At 38.4% G+C, this 23,394-nt stretch overlaps 1 long non-coding RNA gene across 3 annotated transcripts in view; it reads left to right on the top strand.

The window, feature by feature from the left end:
* The window catches only part of LOC120396553, an 88,596-nt gene that overhangs the window by 13,554 nt on the left and 51,648 nt on the right, over positions 1–23,394 (top strand). For 2 of the 3 annotated variants that reach the window (XR_005593221.1, XR_005593222.1), the window contains exons 2-4: positions 1,135–1,260; positions 2,461–2,622; positions 3,719–3,841. This is a non-coding gene — a long non-coding RNA (uncharacterized LOC120396553). The remainder of the gene's footprint in view (positions 1–1,134; positions 1,261–2,460; positions 2,623–3,718; positions 3,842–23,394) is intronic. The other variant, XR_005593223.1, reaches the window with a different exon arrangement.

Here is a 23,394-nt window from a genome sequence, read left to right on the forward strand (position 1 = left end):
GTACTTGCTGAAATGATTCTTCTGGAGAGTAGTTTACAATATCTAACTGAAAATGCTTAAAATGGGGTTACACATTGCCACTTCCCTCTATTTATATTAATACGGCCTCTTTTTTTAAAATCTAATTTATGTGCTGTGTACCTAAATATTTGTTGGTTGTCTTTTGATTCAATTTTGTACCAACACTTTTGAAGAATCCATACTTTATCATTTCATTTGCTACAGGATGTCAAACAAAAACGTTTATGCCATGGTTTACAGTTTTGCCACAAACTGGAAAAGCCAGACCACAGCCTTAGTGACATATGATGTGATATTGTTCTTAAAATATGTAATAACTTAAGATGAGTGGTGTTACAGTTCAGGGCAACTTTCTTCTTGTGGTCCAGCAAGGGCACCTACTCTTATAAGGGCTTCCGGGTCCCCAGCCGTCACCTCAGCAGGCCTACTCTACTTCTATTTAGTCTTCAAAGGCTATAAACCATGTAATTGTCATAATTATAACTTAGCGCACAGCTCTTTCTAAGCAAGTACTTTTTATTTAAGGTAAAAGCATTACAGAGACAACATATTTAAAACATGTATAATCTTACTAGAAATGATCGCGACTTCAACAAGTGCTCTGGCCAGTGAACAGTCCTACAAACCCTAGCAAGGGGTTTTCCTGTGGTCACAAGTTCATTACTGTTTTGGCTCAGAACAGCCGCGCCCAGGAATCTGAGAGTCATTCTTTAATTCAGTTTAGGCCCCTTTGATCTTTTCTCCTGTAACAGATGATCAGCAGATAAAAGGTCCCCTCCTTCTCACAAATCTTCGAAGGCAGAGTTCTTGCATACTAAGGGAGTTTATAATTGCATACACCTCCCCCTGTAGTCATCCTGGGAAACTCACCTAACTTTAAAAAACTCATATTTTTTTCAAATAGTCCTTTGGCGCTTATAATACTTTCCAGTATTTTACATTATTCAGGTCTCCTCCTTAGACACATTTGCATTTTTAATATAATGAACTACTAACATACTTAATTCAATAAAGTTTATCCAGGATGTTGCAGGAAATTGCCATATCTATCACTAATAGTAATTGCCATATTTTGTAGCAATAGTTAGCTAATCTGATTAATCGCTTCCATAGGGAAAAAAAAGATGCATGACACCACCATTGCCACTGCTGTTTGCTGAATGAGTTCCAAGATTCTCATCTCAAAGGAATTACTAGGTTCTTAATTTAGCTGTGTTCAAGAGCCAGCTAGACACAAAGGTATTTAGATAGATAAACTGTTTCTGTGATGAGCTCTTCTGGCCTTCTTAAACTGAGGCAAAGTGTGGGTTTTGTAATGCACGATTTTCTAATAAGTAGTGTACAGGACATTCCCTTTCTAGGAGGAATTTTTTTTTGACTTTTTCTTAATACTGACCTATCATGTTGGCAGCTACAAAGTGGTAAAAGCTTCATATTCATAAACGTTACAAATATTTAATTTTAATAAAAAATACACTCATGAGATTTTCTCTCTTCAGGGGTACCATTTATGCCCGTGCATAGACCCAACACCCTCTCCTCCCACAAAGTCACTATTTTACCTTTCTTTAAATTCCTCCTTAAAGATTCATCTCTGCCATGACACATATAAAACACTTCCAGCTGAAAACGACTAGACAACAGGTGAACTAAGACTTCACCTTATGGTACAATAATTTGCCTACTTTAGTGCTTCCTCATTCCCTCCTTAGGCCCTGTTTGTTTCATCCACATATTGCATTTTATCATAACTTAGATTGTGAGTTCTCTACGGAAGAAACTTGTCTGTATAGCACCTACATTTGGAGGGTCCTGAACCTTGATTGTTGCCCTCAGTGCTATTGTAATACAAATAATAATGATAGATGTGTCATGTATGGGTAGTGAATCTTTATCTGTATGTTGCCAAGCCAATGCCATTTTAGGTTGTTGCTGACCAAAAGTTGCCATGGGATGGCAATTTAGTGTCACAATTTGGTGGTTTTGGTTTTGGTTAGCAGTGGCCAAAAATGACAGATACACTTTAATGAATTAGATAGGGCAAACTGAACCATGAAAAGTGAACTGTTGCCTCATGTTTTCAGGTAAAAATTTAAGAAAATAATATGGGTAACCTTGTAACCTCACTGTGAATGCTCCACCTGTTCTGTGGGTAAATACTGGGTTTTAGTCTCCAAGGCTGTCAAGGGGATACTTCTCATCAGTGTGAGATTCACACACAATCAAAATACTGTGCCACCTTCCTCCATCAGCAGCACCAACAGGAAAAAAAAATACTCTGGCATTATTCCAGTTGCTTTTCTTGTGGCTTTGAACTCGCAAAATATCAGTGGTACAAGTTTGTTATTACCCTGTGTGACAAGACTATAAAGCACAGTGTTCTACTTTCAGACTAGCACAGAACTTGTTAGAAAATCTTGATTGTTTTTCCCCCCTCAGAACAACTTTTAATTCTCCTCCTAAGGGGAAAACAGGATGGCATACAGAAGAGTCATTGCAAAGCTGAGCTTCCAGTTGCTGCCAATAAGTACTTTTTTCTGCTGTAATAGAGCTACTTTGGAACTGTTTCAAAGAACAGACCTTCATCTCTGCTGTTTCCAGGTAAAACACATTTGGATTTTAAAGAACCTCTCATTCTCCTGTTATGAATAATTGAATGTGTTGTAATATTAATGCACTTTTATGTCACAATGCACTGACATGCATTAAATGAAAGTGGCTATATTTTTGTATAACACATAATAGTAAATATAATGAAAATTTGCCTAATCTCTACAGGTAGCCTAATAGCAGCAAACAGCCTTATCCAGAAGACATCCCAGAAACACACAACTACACTCTAGAGTAAAAGAGTATTATTTAAAAATATAGAGATTTAAGCACTATTAAAAACTAGGTTTTTAACTGCGTAGTATTCCCCATACCTAGATAAAACACCTTTCAATATTATGCCTATTATGACTGAGAACCAAATAACCCTGATAGTTCCAGAGCTTCAGACCTCCAAATCCAATAGTACTCATGTTACATGATCCACTCTTCTTTCCTATTCAGTTGAGGTCACAATTATTCTCTGCTTATGTTTTGAGGTTGGTCACCTGGACCCAGATCCACAAGGGGACTTAGGTGCTGTCTCTGGCCTAATTAATATTTAACAATTTAATTAAAGTGGAATGGAGTCAACAAAATAGAATGAGAGAGAAACCCACATCAGAATATCCCATGGTCCAGTGACTAGGGCACTCACCTAAGAGGTGGCAAATCCCTATTCAAATCCTTTCTCTTCATCAGGCAGATGGAGGGAAGCAAAGTGAGGTCTCCATTGTCCTGGGTGCATACCCGAACCATTGAGCTAAAGATTATAAGGGAGGCCAACTCTTCTCACATCCACCCCCCCATCTCCTTTTGCGTGGAGTTAGGTGTACTCAGATCAGGCCCTGCGGGAGAAGATAGTCATCCCTCTGCCTAGCTTACGCTTGGTTTGTGGCCCATGATCAGACTTAGACATGCAATAAGTGTCTGGGTACCTGCCCGAGGCTGCAGTGCACATGCTCAGTGCCAGAAACTTAGATGTCTTGGGAACTTTACAGGAAAAGCATAGGCACCAAGAGCGTTTAGGTGCCTACAGGGTTTACTGGCAGCCAAATGGGTTTTGTGGACCTCAATGATTTCTAAAACTGAGCTTTCCGTGCTTCAGCCCCTTTGTGGACCTGGCATCTGAGGCCTCACTCCTTCACTGGGGACCATGTGAGAGAAAGCTGCTACCAGTTAACATAACTGAGGTGGATAACTTGGAAGAGGAGGTTTCCCCATTTAAACAGTAAGCATAACATAAAAGTATGTAGTTCAAACAACTGAATGGAAAGAAATAGCTGTGACTAGATTGGAGTGAAACAGGGCGAATGAGGGAATTTAATGGAGGGTATGGAATGAGACCTGCAGTTGCAAATCTCTGAGGTAAAGGGATAAAATGGAGAGTGTGAAGAAGCATAGAGGGTAGGGAATGTTTCAAAACTATTTGGAGAGAACAAATACAGGCTAATATTTTGAAAAAATGTGAGCTTTAGACACGAGGGTTTGGAAGCTTGATGAAGTCTGTGGAATAATTAGTGTCATAGGAATCAAGTGTAACTAGTGCTTGGCTCAAAACACTTGCATTGGAGCAAGTAAAAATGCTAATTAGCAATTTAACAACCAGAGCCATTAACCCTGTGAAGGGTGAGCATGGATGCGAGCTGAACACCATGCTAGCCCTGGGAATTTACTGTTCATATTTATATCTGTATTATAACCAGATCTCAGAAGCACCCAGCAAGCTGAGCACTATTGAAAAATCTGGCCAGTTTAATTTGGTGCCCAAATAGAAACTGAGCATTTTTGAAGATCTAACCTCAACTGAGCACTCTGGAAATCTTGCCATTTCATTTATGTTATGAGACAGACTTCCAACAGTACAAACTCCTCAGCTGAGAGGTGTTGGTTTTGTTGAAAACCTGTCCCATAGTGTCAATCCTGATCATTATTGTTATGAATTGAAATATAGCCTGTTAAAAACCAGAAGTAGACAATTTGTACCAAAATCTTAATGATCACATACTGTATCATTGCATCCACTTCAAACTTTAAATCCTGACTATCAGTATGAAACTCTTCTTATTGCACTGGCTATTTGTGCACCTGGTTACACAGCTCTTCCTCTATATACCTGCCCTGGGTTCAGGCATCTGTGAATCTCACATATAAATAAAAGAAAAAAAATGTACTTCAACTCATGAACATAAACTGGAATTAATCTAATTAAAACTTTATTATGATGAAAGTGCAAAAAAACTAACTTGTTGCAGTCTTTGTTATATTCTTAACTCACTTAATTTAAAACAAAACAAAAACCAACCCTGCAATTTCGCAGATCATTTGTTTAACAAGAGAGCTAGTATTTTGCTTTGTTTTTATTTTGTAAGGTTCGAGACCAGTGTTATAAGTACAAGGAGCTGCTATTCTGAACAGGTTACTTCCCCTTCCCACAGCCCCCAGTCAAAAATTCAGATGGTTTTTCAGTTCTTGAGCTACATGCCAAGTAATAGCCAAAGAATTTGCAAGGTCTTAGAAGCCACACAAGCGATGGCACGATAATGTTTAATAGTGCCAAAGAAGTTGTTACAGGCTTTTGGATCAGATCTGATTTCAAACCATCCCTAAACATTAGCAGCATAGGCTCTGCCTGCAAGTTGCTCTATATTCATACACTTTGGACCCATGAAGAGCCCCACCGAAGTCACTGGGTTCTAATGTAGGCAGGTGTCAGCTGATTGGAATTGGGAGCCAGCATGTCCCTGTGGCCCGCGCTGCTTCTCGCAGCTCCCATTGGCCAAGATCGGTGAACCACAGCCACTGGGAGTTGCGGGAGGCCATGCCTGTGGACGGTCAGTGTAAACACTGTCTCCTGGCCCGCCAGTGGATTACCCTGACGGGCCGCAGGTTGCCCACCATGGACCTAGATAGATAGAACTCATTGCAGGATTGGGATCTCAATGACTCTCTTTGATTGGGACATGGTGACACTAATAACACACAAAGTGGTGACAAAATCAGAAAAAATATATATATTTCTAATCTTTTAGTTATAGGCATAGCTGCTGTCTGTAGGTAAAGTATTCCTAGACCTAAGTGCATTTTGTTTTTGTTTTTAACTTTTTTGGCTTTCCACTCTCTGACCTAGCAGATGAATTTTGCTGGCTGAGAAAATGATCAGAAAATTTCATCCAAACAGAAATATCATCAGGCACAACCCACATTAACATATTTTTATATTGATTTTGTTTATATTGTGGCTGCTCCTCCATTTCTTCTATAGTTGTTGTTTTGGTCCTGCAAGGAAGCCATTATCTCCTCTCGTGTCCTCATAAGAGCTGTGTGATTTCCTATTTTCTTGTTTCTAGCCTACAGACGGTGCTTTAGAAGACATTAAAGTTCCAATTTTCAAAGCAGTGCAGGGGATTTAGCCCCACATCTTCCATTAATTCTCATTTCTACAGATTACATGGATGAAACACAGTGCATGTAAATGATAAGACATATAATGGGGAATTTAAAATATAATTATCAGTGAAATGTTTTTGCCAGATAATGGCAGGCATCACTGAAAGAATATTTCCAATTCTCTCATTAATAATATTGTTATGGAAACCAAAAGCAACTCATGTTTTCATCTTATTTTAAGATTATTTTTGCATTCATGAAGTTTGGGTTCAATAGTATTTGCTTATGTAGTAGGGAAGAATAATTTACTCCACTGTCAAAACTGCTGGGTAAAAGTCTATGGCCTGTGTTATGGAGGAGGTCAGACTAGATGATTGATGGTCACTTATGGCCTATGAATCATGTAGTAATTCTGTAGATAGGTAACAGAATCAATGCAAAATAAAATAAAGAATAAAATAATCACCATATTTTCTGTTTTGTGCAATTCCTCCTCTTTTAATTAATTCTTATAACTAATGACTAAGAAAGATACTTTTTCATATAGATAATATGGCAAATCCCTGACTTTTTTGCCCAGTCCTGCCTTTGCACATGCCTTCTTGCTACCCCTTATGCATAGAATAGACTCACAATGTATATTAGACAAGAACCCTCCAACTACTCCTTCCAAAAAAGTTTTAAAGTTTATCCATTCCATGAAATATTCCAGCTATGACACTCACACACCACGTTGTTTATTCTGTTTTGTATTTCGCTCCCTCATGCTTTTAGTCTGTATAGTCTTTGGGTCATGGTCTTTGACTTCCCCGCTCCCTCATTTTTTGGCACAACTACCCATTGTGTAATGTGTTGTGTAGCATGGTGCATTGTACAGCTCTCTCTACATATTCCCTCTTTACAGTGTTCGTCAGGATAATTCTGACATAATGGTGTTGTAGTTGGGCTCCTGTTCTGTCACAGTCTACTCTAAACTTCTTCTTTATGGCATATATTAATGTGCAACAATCACCTTCCATCTTCCCTGCCAAAAAATACAACAGAAAAATTGCAAATGGAAAGATTTGTCTCTTGGGGAAGTGTGGGCTTGAGTTAAAGTGACTAGAGAAGCATTCCAAGATTTTAATGTCTCCTAAAAATAGCGGCTAAGAATGTATTTCACTGAGCTGTTTTAGACCAAAAGGTAAACTTTTTATTTTAAAAGAAAGTTAACAATCTGGGCACTTGTGATTATAAATAACATTCCACGTACTGCTGGCCCTAAAACCTGAATAAACATGGGCTTTTAAATTTCCAGGGCTGTGACTGAGTATGAGCCTGCAGGACTGAAAATGGAATAGTAACTACCCTCTGCATCTTTATTTCAATTTAAAAAGACCAAAAATTAAACAAACACACACACACACACACAGAGCAAGGTATTGTAGATCCTTTGGATTGTAGTTATAATCCCATTCTTTAGAAATAAAATATTGCAATTTCCTAATTTGCTAAGTAGGAAATAAATTGATTTGTACGGAACTTTTTGGGGGAGCATTTTCAGATGTTTTAAATGTTTTCTTTTATATAGGCTGCAAGAGTGGTTGGAGGAGGAAAGTACATGAATGGCTAGACACTAAAGAAGTGATACTCAGACTGAGGCTCACGAGCCACAAGTGGTTCTTTAATGTGTCTCCTGTGGTTCTTTTCAGTACATGATATTAAAACATGGTGTGATTTAATTATTAACCAATCAGGATGCTTTTACCATGTTGTTAACCAATTATAGTTGATAAAATGATAATACTTGGTCAGTCATTTTGCTGTGAAATTGATATGGGGAGCAGGGATAGTTCAGTGGTTTGAGCATTGGCCTGCTAAACCCAAGGGTGTAAGCTCAGTCCTTGAGGGGGCCATTTAGCAATCTGGGACAAAAACCTGTCTAGGGGTTGGTCCTGCTTTGAGCAGGGGGTTGGACTAGATGACTTCTTGAGATCCCTTCTAACCTCATAGCCTATTTCAATTCAGTTGTACATACTCCCCTGTCCCATAGTGACTTTGAGTAAGAGTCCCCAGCCTCTTTATGCTGTGTAAAAATAGCAGAGTAGCATAAAGGGGTTGTGGAAGCCCTGTATCTAACTGGAGGAAGATTCTTCTGGCACAGACACTGTAGAACACAACTAGTTCCTCATGAGCCAAGGCATAGTGTAGCCTATGAGACTAGCTTGCTATATTGCATAATGATTTTTTTTCATTGGTTTGATTATATTGTTGTTTTCATAGGGTTTAGGGAACTGAATGTGTTTACCATGAGAGTAGTAACCACAGGATACACCACAGAACATGGGAGTCATGATTTGGGCCAAAGGTAACTGTTTCAGAGATGAGATAATCAATATTAACATGTATGAATGTCATAATATGTTAGCCTATAGAATAAGTGTACCCGAAGATTTATCTAGGTGAGGAAATAAGATTTGGGCATGGTAGGTTGGGCACTGATGAATATTCAGGGCATTGCCAGGACCCTATTAAAAGGGCAAACCACCATGTAGAGGGGTTGCTCTTTCTATCTCCTGCTAAGCTATCGGCTCAGCTTTCGCAATATAGCTTAGCTATTCAACACTCAAACCTCATCTCTACCAACCAGGTCTCCAGGGAAGGGTGTGAGTATGCTAGCTTAAATAGTCTTTTAGAACAGAAATGTTACCACCAGGGATCACAGAATTGTATTACTTCTTTGTGACTCTGTGTTTTATATCTTTGATTATCCTTTCATTCATTTTAATAAAGATATTGAAATTTTGGTATTCAGTATGTGTCCTTGCTACACACCTGAGAGTCTGTCCATGATGTAGAACTCTGTTTTCCCTAATTCTGTAGCCTGAATTGGGACAAGAACCGAAATATCTTCTGGTCAGATCATTGGCTATCTGTAATAAACTAGCCCCATAAATTCACGTCAACAGTAGGGGGGCGAGACTGGGGTCAGGACTTAGCAGAGATTCCAGGCAGGTCTGTGGGTTGGCCATAGGGTACTTTGGAGGGGTTGCCTAGGGGGCTCTTCAGCTTTTCAGGCAGCCCAGGATCAGGGAGTGCAAATTTGGCTTCAAGTCACATTAGCCCTCGCTTCCCCTGCACTGGGAGTTCTGTGTTGCACTTTTCAGAGGCACAGAACAGAATCTCATCCTTTTATATTGGTTTGTTCTTTGTTTGGTTGATTTTCTGTGTCTCCCTTAACTGGAAATAAGTCAGGTAGGCTGAGATACGTTTTGTTCTTTGTAACAGTGATGGGAAAACATTAGTGCCTTGTGAAATCCCTCTTCAGATTAGTTCCTCTTTTCTTCCAGCTTTACAAATGACTTAATCCTCCAGCATCTCTCCTCAATGTGATTAAAGTCAAAATTGGATTCTAATTATTCTGAATTCATTAGAACTTTGTACTAACAAAGTTTGCACCCTTGCCACCATATATACCCACTTCTTCCTAGGAATTGCTCAGGTGACCAGGCTGGGTAGTTCCCTTTGTCAACAGCAATAACTTGCTCTTTCTGCCAGAGTGCCCCTCCTGACACAGCCACACACACACACTGGATGATTCTTCTAAGTGTAGCAGTCTGGTTTTTAAGCATCTTGAATCTTTGGCTTTAACTTTGTTATCATGAGACCTCATCTATTCAGGTCTTGACAGAATCAGCAGGAAGAGATGTGGAGTGGTGGCAGGGGAGCAATCGAACCAGTAATATGCTTTTCTATTTGCTACCTTTTCTCCTTTATTCTGACAGTGTTTATAGCTCAGGCCTTCCTCCCCGACATCTGGAGAAAAAAAAGAGTGCACACACTAGCATATCAATTTAGTAAATGCTTTAAAGGGAAGTGTTTGAACAAATATATTTAATGAAGAAAAGAGTGCATATAAATGCAGCTGATGGTATCCTAAAATGAGCTGTCGTCTTAGTGAAGTGCATATTGTACTTGCTCAGCCAGAAAGGGTTTGCAGTTCTGTTTTCAGTCCTTCAGGAATAGAGAATGGCTTTGGCAGCAGGCTATGTTAGAGCAACACGGAGATTTTAGCTAGCTAAAATTTTCCGGAACCCCCCCGAATTGCATTTTTTGAAGGAAAATGTCATTTTTAACAAATTGTTTCCACTTTTTTCCAGTGGAAAATTTCAAAACAAACATACATGTTGGACATCTATTTTGAACTTCATTTTGTTTTTGAAAACTAGAATGAAACACTTGGACTAAAATGGAAACAAAATGAAAATGTTTACTTCATTGTGAAATTTTGCACAAAAATCAAAACATCTGAGTACAAATTTTCTGGTCAATTTTTTTTTTGACAGCCGGACACAGAGATCAATGTGTGACACCGTTTTAAGCATACTTTATTGTTTCTACTACATGGCACATAGAAGGCAGAGACATGACTCTCCCTACTTCTCCTTGCAATAAAATGCACATGCAGAGAATATTTAATTAGCACTCCCCAGCATTCCCTCAAGTCAAAATGAGACTTTTCAATGGTCAAACAGGAGAGGGAGGTTTCTTAGTTTCTCCTAATCCCATCCAACTATATGGTCATTTTAAGGAAGAAGATAAGAATGGCCACATATGGTCATTTAAGGAAGAAGATAAGAATGACCAAAGATCCATCCAGCCCAGTTTCCTGTCTACCGACAGTGGCCAATGCCAGGCTCCCCAGAGGGAGTGAACAGGTAACAGGTAATGATCAAGTGATCTCTCTCTCCCACAATCCATTTCCACCCTCTGACAAACAGAGGCTAGGGACACCATTCCTTACCCATCCTGGCTAATAGCCATTAATGGACTTAACCTCCATGAATTTATCTAGTTCTCTTGTAAACCCTATTATAGTCCTAACCTTCACAACCTCCTCAGGCAAGGAGTTCCACAGGTTGACTGTGTGCTGTGTGAAGAACTTCCTTTTATTTGTTTAAAACCTGCTGCCCATTAATTTCATTTGGTGACCCCCCCCCTAGTTCTTATATTATGGGAACAAGTAAATAACTTTTCCTTATTCACTTTCTCCACACCACTCATGATTTTATATACCTCTATCATATCCCCCCATGCCCACAATAGAGCCCTGAATGACTGTAGAACCAAAATGGTAACTCGTACTCATGCTGAATGGTATCTTATTACATAATCCCACTGAAATGACTGGGACTGTACTTGGATGGTAAGGTTCTACTCAACATGACTATGGGTAGCAGAATCAAGCCCAGTGATTCCTTACATGATCAATAATGTCTTCTAGCCATTCCATTCTTCTAAACGAACTGATCACTAATCAGAAGACAGGAGGAGGTACCTGTTGCCATGTTATGGCTTTTTTCCCCTCTTCGTAGATCATGAATATGTCCTGAAGAAAGAAAACAATAGTATAAGTTAAACTGTGAGGCATTCAAGTGTAGCTCAGATATAACCAATAGCAAATTCTGAATAAAAGTTCTCAAGTTCTATACACTGCAAAAATCCAGGAAAGTGTACAGTCGTACTCATGAATGATCTGTCTAGGTGAAAAGATGCTCAATAAATACATTAAAAAATAAAACTAAACATGTCCTGAGGTTTAAATAAATTTGCAGGCTATTTCTAGGTTACTTTGCAATTATTTTTGTTTTGCTTTTATATTCAAATTGCAGTTTTGAAATATGGTCCCAAATGTAATTTGTGCTTAGGCTACTGTAGATTATCTCACATCAGCAATTTTATCAAAGCAGCACACAAACATCAAAAAGTGATTTTATTTCACTTTTATAACATATCCCTTCCTTCAGCTTCTCACCGAATGGTGACATTTTGTCTGCCATTGCAAAGTGCTGTGATTTTACATGTAATTGAGCATATTCTAGTTGAGGTTTTTCCATTCTGTGGACCACTTCCTAAGTGAGATCATGTCATAGACTACTTTCCCCTGGTCACAATCTCACTCCATCCCTGTGCCAAGTATAATACATACTGAATTTCTAGAAGTATAGTTAACATTAAAATCCAAGCACATCTTTGATCTCATGAATATGGAAAAATACAGATAGTAAACTTTTAAAATGAAATTAGTTCTCTTTCTAAAAATATATCATGCTCTTTGTTCTCTTCATTCATTACTTATTTTGATTGGTCAGCAATTTTCTGACAAAATAGAAGAATGGTTGAAGAATGCTGATTCATCAAATCTGAGATAATTTCACAGAATCATCACAAGTGTGATGAGATTTTGTCAAATCCTGGCAGGGTTTCTGGGGAGCCTGGGTTCCAAGGTCTGCGTTTCCAATTTGAAATGAAACTAAATTTCAAAATATCAAAATTTCCCACAAAGCAGAAATCCTGAGTTTTTTGGCCAGCTCTGTCCTTGCTTTTTTGTTCTGTTGGTTCCAGCTTCCCCCTACCCAGCATCTCCTCCTTGCTATTGTCCTGCCTTTCCTATTCTTCTTTGAAGTGCCTCATCGAGGGTCCATTTGTGCAATCCTTACACCGGATAAGCATTTATTCATGAAGTTAACGTTGAAGTCAATGGAACTACATGTACAAGCAAGTACTCACTGATGCATGTAAGGGTTGCATATCTGGGACCTGTGGAAGCTCCTGGTTCTGGCCTTATTGATGATTTTTTGGGAGCTTTTCTTATAGTGGCTTTTTATTGTGTCTTCTCTAATGGTTGCAGTAATCCCTAGTGGAGGCTGCTAGGCTTGCAGCTCTTTCTTTAAAGCTGTTTCTCTAGCTGGGTTTGCAAGGATGCCTGTAGGAGTGGCTGTAAAGAAACATACCCCAGCACCATGTGACCAGCAGACCCCAGACTAAGAACCATCTGTCTAGTTGTTAGGTCAGAAGGCTGGGAGTCAGGAATTCTGTTCCCAGTTCTGAACAATGGCTTGTGTGGCCTGGAATAATGGGTATGATTCTCTGAAATGGGAATAATACTTTTATCTAGGATGGGTGCTGTGAGGCTTTGTATTTGTAAATACGTTGCACTTCCATCACACTTTTCATTTCAGGCTCTCTCACTCTCTCCCTTTCTCAAAGTTTTGGTTTCCCATAATAATGTCTACAGTCCCATGTTCAACTGTAATTTTGAACTCAGTTGACGCTGTGCATCTTCAGCAGCGACCAGATCCATGGAAAGCTATGTGGTATCTGAACAAACTAAACATACTCACAATATAGGAAAAATAGGTGAATAAATTAGATTTGCTGAATATCTTAAACATTACAACCTGCTGAATCTCCCAAATATATCCTGGATCGATTGTGTGATGAACACTGGAGTAGATCTCTATACTAATACATCCTCAAAACCCCATTCCACAGTTTCTGTACATCACTGGAATGTCAGTACTCTGATGCATTAGTATGGTATATCATGACAATGAGGTACTCTCAGCTAGTGCCACTTAAAAGATGATACCATTCAGCAAGGATACCCGGTAAGTTTGAATATATTTTGGTTATTAAGTGAAGTGGGGAATATAAAATGTGTGAGGCTCATTCAAATGGTTTAAACAATACACTTTAATTCTGGAGAGTGAGATCTGCTGCCCATTATTTAATTTTTTTGCATTTTTAAATTTTATTTTAATATTTATCTCTATGTAACATGCATATAACACACGTGTGTGTATATATGTGCATGAGTGGGTATAGATATAACACAGACAGTAGCAGCTGCACCTACAGTAAAGTTGTGGATGTACTGACTATTCTGCTAATGTTTTTTTATTTAACCAAATTATGGCCTACTAAAATATATTTTCTTTTAATGCACAGTACATCTTTCAGTTTTCTTCCTAGGCTTTTAAAAGCTTTTAGCTCAATAAGACCACTCCAGGCATGCAAAGCTAATTTAGCTGCATAGTAAAAAATGCAGTGAAGCAGCACTGTGATTGAGGTTGGTGCATAGGAGAAAGGCTCCTTATTTCAGACTTCATAGGATGTGTGGGATAAGGGGTTCTGGTAGTGTCTAGCCAAATAGCTTAATATTATAGAATTTATTTGTCTCTTTCAAGAAAATCTAGCAAATAAATAGACTCAAATTTCTGAATGAGATAAAAGCAAGGCCAAAGTAGTAGTATAATATTGAGAGATACAGGGCCAGATTTACAAAGATATTTAGAGGCCTTAATATGCAGATGGGTACATTGGGAGATTTACAAAGTATCTAAGCAGGTTAGGTGCTAACTCCCATTGATTTTCAGTGAAACACCAAAATCTCTATTTATTTATTTATTTATGTATATATTGCAGAAGTGAAAAACTGAAATGTTCCTGCAGTGGGAAAGTTTTGGTGTTTCCAAAATGAAATATGCTTCCTGGGAACTCTGGCTCTGCAGCAGCCTGTCAGGTTAGCTGCTGAGAAGCCAAAAGCTTGAGATCTGGTGTGCTGCAGCGACCTGCCAAGCAAACTGCTGGGGAGCTCATAAGTTAGGAACTCTGAAGCCCTGGTAGCCCTGGAATTGGGGAAAAGGCAGCTGAGCTGGCAGGAAACCTGAGTGGATTCCACTGGACGTTTTGTCAAAATTGATAAGTTCCCATGGATCATTTTCATTTAACAAACAGGCATTTTCTAACAGAAAACATGTTCCCTTGGACAACTTCCCACTAGCTTTACATAAGAATAAGAAGATCCACTTTTTCAATCAAATTCCAAGGTACTAAAGCTTTGAGAAGTATTTACTGTTTGCCAATATCATTTCACTTTTCTTTCTAGATTTGCTTGTTAGTGAAAAAGACTTGAGAAGTAAAAAAAGCATAAAAAAAAAAAAAAGTTTATTAAAATTAGAAGCTTTGAATTTGATTTAAAGACAGCTATGAGAATGAACACATAGAGACAGACACACATACACACAGACACATCACATCATCATCTCTACTATATATAAATATTGTGTGTGTGTGTGTATCCATTCTAAGCAGTGAGCTTTAGCAGCTTAGCTCATGCATCACAATAAAATTAAAAATCTTTTGGTTGCACAAAGTACTTTTTTTTTTTTTTGATACAGACTAACACGCTAAAAGCTAAAGCTAAAGCTAAAAAAAAGAGAGAGCTGCTCAAAAAGCTCATGCTACAATAAATTTGTTAGTCTTTAAGGTGCCACAAGTACTCCTGTTTTTTTTGCGGATACAGACTAACACGGCTGCTACTCTGAAACTTGAGAAGTAGTTTATATAACCAGAGCACTAGTTGCAACATATATTTACCATTGTAATCCACCCTTCGTGTTTTCTGTTATTGTTTCAGCTTCCTGACTGGATTATTCCCAAGCTCAAAAAGAGCTTCCAAAATAACCATATGAATATTTCCATCACATATTCCCATAAATAGTTACAATATATTTCTTTTTCCATTAGTATCCTTGCAAAGAGTGAATAAAAGGGGCTCTGAATATTGTTGTCATAAATTCATGGTTGTTTTTTTAAACTTGGATGAAATATTTGTGAATACTTACAATATTTGCCAACCTCTAGAAGGCAATGTACTGTGTGTCTTATGATTTGTCAACAATAATTTATGTTCTAATTTATCTCATCTATCACCACTGCTAAATGCAGATGTACCATATTCTCTCTCTCTCTCTCTCTCTCTCTCTCTCACACACACACACACACGTATTTGTGTGTGTGTGTATATGTGTGTGTGTGTGTGTGTGTATATATATATAAAACCATAACCAAACAACATCAACTCAAAGCAAGCTCCTCAGGCCACAACAGAATCTCAGCAGAAACACATGTATGCTTCAGACCATGAACTCAGTTGAAATCTGGAATAAATAGATAGGTCTTGCAGTGTTCCTAAGGATCAGTTTACTTGGTCTCTGTCATACCAATGAGTGAACTGAATTCTAGAGTCAAGGTGATCTTGGAATGCCTATCTTCCACCAACTTTAGCATCAGTCGATGGAGAAGGAGGCGGCCAGATTCTTTACTGAATTATGGCCCATTTGCATGGGCACAGATTCCCAGCAGAGAATGCCTCTGTGGAAAGGAAACTCCCTGATAGCACAAATATTCCACAGGTAGGCCCTATGCTTATGTTTCACCTCGCAGCCCTCCTCCCAGGCTATGCCAGTCATCTACTGGTGTGGGGTCTATGTATCTTATAACAGTGGCACAACTTAGAGTAGCCTAGCTGCTGCTCTAAATTGTGAGTCCCTCAAAATTAGGGAGCTATAACTCGTTTCCTGACATTTCACACACACAAAACTGCTCCAGGGCCAAGCAGAGCTCTAGTGCAGGAGAAAAATAAAGCCTTTTGAGTGCTGTGAACAGTAAAATACTCTTCAATGCTGGGAACTTACAATGTGATCAACCCTGAAAATAGGGTTTATAATGGAAACAGAAAAGTAGCCCTTAATTGTAGATGCAATGCTGCAATACATCTGGATATTTGAGGTCGATGGATGCTGAATTGTAATTTACAGTATCAAGAGGTATTATTTTTTCAAATAGCCAAAATATGCATTACCCTAATAAACTGAAGTAATTGTTGATGAATACTAAGATTTTGGAGGATCATATATTATTATATAGGAAAGATATCAACAAACTGTGAAGTACAGTTGAGCTCTGGCTCACTGCATATTTGCTACTGCTTCCACTCTTCAAGAGCAATGAAAATCCTTCTATTGGTGTCAGCGCCTTACTGGCGGTTTTCTCACCACAACAATGCCTCAAAGCCTTTAGATATGCTGAGTGCATTTTCCTTCTGAATAATAATGCCATCTAAGTAGTCCACTCAGTTTTGAGTTTTTATTCAATATTTCATAAACTTGAAAGGGCCGTGTGTTCCAGAATAAATTATATTAGGCTCATACCACAGGACCCAAAGGATGTCAAATGATTTTATTCTTAAATATGTATTCTGTTCAAACAGGGAAGCTCACTTAAGGGTGTATCTGTTAGCAGAATAAATAAGTTAAAAGAAAGTACTGTATATCTGTGTTTTAAACCACAAGCTATCTAAAACAATATAGAAACCCCTTGAACATAATATGGTACCAGTTAAAAGACTAAAATATCTGTCTATCCAAGTTACTTACATTTTGTGTATGTATGTACATATAGACTCAAGCAAAGATTAATGGTATGATGGAACAGATATTACTGATTTATATTGTTGCTAATGTGCCCAGTGACACTCAAAACAAGCATACATACCCTCTGTACACACCATTGATATGCCTGTTCAAACTGATAAATCTACTGTCTTTAACAGCTATACATGGCCCATCAGTTATTCTACTCTGCCTCCTTCCCAGAAGTGGAATCCTGGATTGAACCAGTTAGTCATTCAGAAATTCAACTGGGGTTCTCAAACCTATGCTAAGAGAGACTTCCAGTGCAGGGGGAGGACAGATCCTTCCCCAGCTGATCACATATCATTTAGCCTGGGAAAATACTTAGAGGCAGCTTTGTATAGACAAGAAAACAACAGAGTATTTGTAATATAATACAGAGCCTTTTACTGCCAGCTCATCAGTTCAAATCCATCCCTAGTCAGTAGCTTATTCTTGTGAACTATAAGAAATAAGTTTGTGGTTTTACTCTATTTCTCATTACATGGGTGTCCATGTCACAAAACCCACAACTACTTTTGTGAATAAAGCCTTGGTCTTTAACTTGTTCACAAGCAACCAGTTGGAAGTACTGATAACCAAAACATTTTGGCTAGCTTATACTGGACACATTGGTCAAATGCTTATTGGATGAGCATAACTCTTAGGCTCACATTCAAGTTTAATCTTAATTTCCTGTGAATATTTTCTATTATTCAGTTTAAAAGTGCTGTTGTCATAAATATTCCTACCAATAAAAACTCTGTCTCTGGAATTTTCACACTGGTAAACAGAATTATATTTGTTTTTACTAATGCTAATGGTTGTTGGTTGGTTGATCACACCACAGCACCCCACTAGAAAAATCTGAATTTCAGGTTGATGCTACTGTCATCAGAAGTATACATATTCTTCAAAGCTGCACTGACATTCTCCCTTTGAAATATTCCTTTTGATTCATTGTATGTAGTTATCAAATTCTATAATAACAGTGAAACATTCTTTTTTCATTAATAGAGCAAAGGCACCAAAAATCCCTTCATACCTATCCAGAGGGAAATTTAATAAATTCCTAAGTTTATTGTATTTCCACAGAGAGCTTTGGTCTGTTACCTGCATTTCTGACAATAAAATTGTGAGCTCTTAAAAGACATCATGTATTTTACTTCAATATAGTAAGGTTGGAAATTCACACTGACAATAGCTTGGTCAGAAACAGCATCAGCAGTAAAGTTGGGTGAAATTTTTTTGACAGAATTTTTCTTCCACTGAAAAATGCATTTGCGGGTTAACTGAAATCTTTTGCAAATTGGTGGTGAATTTGCCAAATTCTTGATTTTTTTGATTAAAAATGAAATTTTATTTTGAATTTTACTTCAGTTTTTGTTTTTGTTTTACTTTTAAGAAAACAAACAATTCAAACAAAACAAAATGTTTCATTTTGGGTCTAAACAAAATGATTTTTTAAACTCTTTTTAGTTTACCAAAATATGTGATTTTTTTTTTATTTTGGGTCAACCTGAAATTATTTCTTTTTCACTTGGCCACCTAACTGAAAAATTGTTTTTCGGGTATCAGAAAATTTGGCTTGACAACAGTGGCAGAGAGAGGTTTATTTTTAAAGTAGCTGCTTCATTATAAAGGCTAGTTAAAATACACCACCTTTCCTTCTTGTAAATTTTATATTGCAATATTCATCAAGTTCCATTTTGGGGGGAGAGGGGATGGGTGTAGCTAAGAGACACTTCAAAAGACAGAAAGCAGTATATAACCACTTTCTTTCTTTAAGCTTAAATGAATAGGTGAAAAGGTGAAATAGGTGAAAAGGTGGATAGAAAACTGGCTAGATGGTCGGGCTCAACGGGTAGTGATCAATGGTTCCATGTCTAGTTGGCAGCCGGTATCAAGTGGAGTGCCCCAAGGGTCGGTGCTGGGGCCGGTTTTGTTCAATATCTTCATTAACGATCAGGAGGATGGTGTGGACTGCACCCTTAGCAAGTTTGCAGATGACACTAAACTGGGAGGAGTGGTTGATACGCTGGAGGGTAGGGATAGGATACAGAGGGACCTAGACAAATTAGAGGATTGGGCCAAAAGAAATATGATGAGGTTCAACAAGGACAAGTGCAGAGTCCTGCATTTAGGACGGAAGAATCCCATGCACTGCTATCGACTAGGGACCAAATGGCTGGGCAGCAGTTCTGCAGAAAAGGACCTAGGGGTTATGGTGGACAAAAAGCTGAATATGAGTCAACAGTGTGCCCTTGTTGCCAAGAAGGCTAATGGCATTTTGGGTTGTATAAGTAGGGGCATTTCCAGCAGATCGAGGGATGTGATCATTCCCTCTATTCAGCACTGGTGAGGCCTCATTTGGAGTACTGTGTCCAGTTTTGGGCCCCACACTACAAGAAGGATGTGGATAAATTGGAGAGAGTCCAGCGGAGGGCAACAAAATGATTAGGGGGCTGGAGCACATGACTTATGAGGAGAGGCTGAGGGAACTGGGATTGTTTAGTCTGCAGAAGAGAAGAATGAGGGGGGATTTGATAGCTGCTTTCAACTACCTGAAAGGGGGTTCCAAAGAGGATGGATCTAGACTGTTCTCAGTGGTAGAAGATGACAGAACAAGGAGTAATGGTCTCAAGTTGCAGAGGGGGAGGTTTAGGTTGGACATTAGGAAAAACTTTTTCACTAGTAGGGTGGTGAAGAACTGGAATGGGTTACCTAGGGAGGTGGTGGAATCTCCTTCCTTAGAGGTTTTTAAGGTCAGGCTTGACAAAGCCCTGGCTGGGATGATTTAGTTGGGTTTGGTCCTGCTTTGAGCAGGGGGTTGGACTAGATGACTTCCTGAGGTCCCTTCCAACCCTGAGATTCTATGATTCTATGATTAAATAGGCCCCAATCCTGCAAAGAATTACTTCTGAGACTGTAAATCAGTATACTTATATTGTACTTATCAGTAGTGGCCTCACAGAAAACAAAAAGCTAACATTGCCACAGATAATCCAGGGTCCCACAAAGTCAGTGGATTATGGTGTGTTGGAAATTCACACTGACAATAGCTTGGTCAGAAACAGCATCAGCATCAGCAGTAAAGTGTGTGTGGGGGGGATTAGGGTGTTGGGGGGGGTTCTCATATATGCAAATGCTATTCATGGACTATGTGAATTTACATTGGAAAGAATGTGGAATTTCAGGACCATTGGCTTCTGTCATAGGACACCTAGAGAAGATTTTTGGAAAAAGTACAAATCCAAATGAAAGATATTACTTATCTGTTAATTCTACTCTCATCAAAAACTTTAAGAGAACGTTGAGAAAAAATCCTAAATAATCAATGTTGGGCGTTTCCCCCTAAAATCCACAGTGAATCAGTGACTCACTCTCTATTATCCTGGCCTTCAAGATAATGGAAATTAACTATTCCCTCTACCCATCAACTCGTAAATAGGATTTGGGATATTAACTGCATCTCTGCAGTGTTGAATATGTGGAATATTTACAAATCCTGGATATAATTTAAATAAAGGGATGATGGCCCTGATAAAACCAACAATAAAGCCATTATAAATATTCTTCCCCAGAGGAACTTGATAATTTATTTTTAAAGGTATTTAAACTGGATGGTTTTCTCAAAGGGTGAAAATATATTTATATGCATTGTATTGGGTTATGTTGCTAATTAAACATTATTTGATTTGTTAATCAGTTAAGATTTGACTTGTATATAGAAAGATTTACAATGTACCACTCAGGGATAGATTATGACTTGCCCTTATGCAAATATACAGGGTGGCAGGAGGAGGTGCAGGCAAGGAGGCTCTCTCCTTTGCATAAACCACACAAGTGCCTGTGACAGTGCAGTCCTTTAACTCAAGATGAGCTCTGCAGGCAATCATCCCTGCAAAGAGGGCAGGAAGGCCAGGGAAGAATTGACCTACCGTTTTGTTTTTCAGTGTAGTAGTATTTTTGTATGCATTTGACTAGTTTATGTGATGAAATAGGGTTAATAGTTTGGTATTCAGAGGTCCCTATAAAATAAAAGATAGATATGAGCGGATGAAAGAGCAAGAGTTTTGTCACTAAAGTCCCTTGAAAAGGAAAAATGTAAAGGAGAATAAGAGAGAAAGGGAGGGAGAAGCGCTCAGATGAACTTAATTTCTTGTCTATATTTCACCAGTACTAAAAACAAAAGACCTATTTTTACCCTTCATTTCTCTTAATGACTTAGATAATGGAGTGGAGAGTATGCTTATAAAATTTGTGGAGACACAAAGCTGGGAGGAGTTGCTAGCACTTTGGAGGACAAGATTAGAATTCAAAGTGATCTTGACAAATGGGAGAATTGGTCTGAATTCAACAAGATAAAATTTAATGAAGACAAGTGCAAGGTACTACTCTTAAGAAGGAACAATCAAATGCTCAGCTACAACATGGGGAATAACTGGCTAGGTAGTATTGCTGAAAATGACCTGCAGACTATACTGGACCACAAATTGAATATAAGTCAACAATGCATTCTCAGAAAGCATTTATAAGCAGTCTTGGGTTCCCTACAGTTTCCTTTCAGTTTCCCATTGTCACAGCATGTGCTCTGAAAATTTCCCTTTCTAATCTGTCTGTATCAAGATATATTGGAGATATATTTCCAATAAATTTCACATCTATAGGTTGTCAGCTTTCAATAAAGAGCCAACTGTCTGCTAAGTTATAGTTGTGGGGCTCATGTCTTTTATGAGGCAGAGCTGAACTAGAGCATGGATGCAGTGGTGCTAGGTGGCATTATGTCTCTGTGATGAGATGGACCTCAGCTAATAACTAGAACTGGACAAATACTCCACCAAAGCATTAGCAAATGTTCATGGAATTAACTTGTGTTTTTTATTTAATTTATACTCATCCTGTGAGCACATTTTTGTTTGGAGAAAGAAAAGGTGTCATATTGTTTAAGGCCTGAAGGGACCGCTAGATCATCTAGTCTGGCCTTCTGTATGTCACAGGCCACAACCACCAACCAGTACCCACACACTAAACCCAACAATCAAAATGAGGCCAAAGTATTACAGCCCACAGGAATCGTGAATAACCTGGTGAGTTTGTAGTTGCAGGGGTATTCATACCAGAAATGTTTGCACAGCCATCTTCAGAGCTCATTGTTTGCCTCTGAGTCAGTTAGAGCAGAAATACCATATAACTCAGATGGCAAATCACATAAAGCAGAGGAAATAGGCACTGTGAATTGAATGAGTAATCCAGAAGGGAAAATACATGCACATAAACTATCAACCAAATAAACAATACTATAATTGAATCCTGTTTGTGGGTAATCCATTAACAGGTAAAGGGGCTACATTTATTGACTACATTGTTCACTGAAAATATTCTCCTTTTTACTGTAGTAGTATTTCTTTTTAAAGTCAAGATACACCACTGTGATTTGCCAAGAGACAATATTTGTGAAGCTGAAAGTCAAACTTTATGTTTGAATTGAGGGAAAAATTGATAGATGCAACAACTGCAATAATACTTGAGGGGGCAGATATGCTCAAAAGATCACCTCAATAAGGATTAATCAAGGGCTCTAGCTAAATAAAACAATAACAATGTATTCTTCATGCACAGATGGCAAACTGTCCAGACTCCTATAACATGTAGATCTGCTGGGTGTGTATCTAATGGATAAATAACTATCTGCAGATGGGACACCCTATGTATGATAATAGCTTACAGGGCTTTCCACTCCCCAGGCATGTGCATTTTTTAGCTCTAAACAATCATTTATTATTTCATGAAGGCTGGAGAACTACTTCATAACTTTGACACTAATAAAAAGGCATCTCAAGGCTGAAGGGGCTGTTCTCTAGCAGGAATAGTATAGCCATCCAAAAAAATCACTTTCTTCATTTACTCTTCTTGAAAATGTAGAACAAATATTTGAGCTGTTATGAGTATACTGGTCCTATGGTAATTTGGGCACTGCTGACCATGGCAGAGTTATCCCATTAGACCATAAACCCTTTGGAGCAGGGATTCTGTTTTTCCGTCAACAGGTTTTACCCATGGGTATATGCCATGTAGGTAATTGAATAGCATAAGGGAATAAGAAGCTACATATCTTGATTTAGTGCTCTGGGGTGGTTCTTTTCTGGTCCTGGCAATCAATGAAAACATCAGCTGTGCTACTTTAGACTAGAAATAAAATGCCTTCTCTACTTTACTCTTTAAAAAATTTTGTGTGAGGTCAATGAGTGTGAAAGGTGCCAGACTGACAGTCTTAGAAACTGAAATCCTGTGTGCATGGAACAGCATAGGTAGTATCTGCACAGGCTTTAACATG

This window comes from Mauremys reevesii, linkage group 2, assembly GCF_016161935.1.
Source record: "Mauremys reevesii isolate NIE-2019 linkage group 2, ASM1616193v1, whole genome shotgun sequence".
Taxonomy (NCBI): domain Eukaryota; kingdom Metazoa; phylum Chordata; order Testudines; family Geoemydidae; genus Mauremys; species Mauremys reevesii.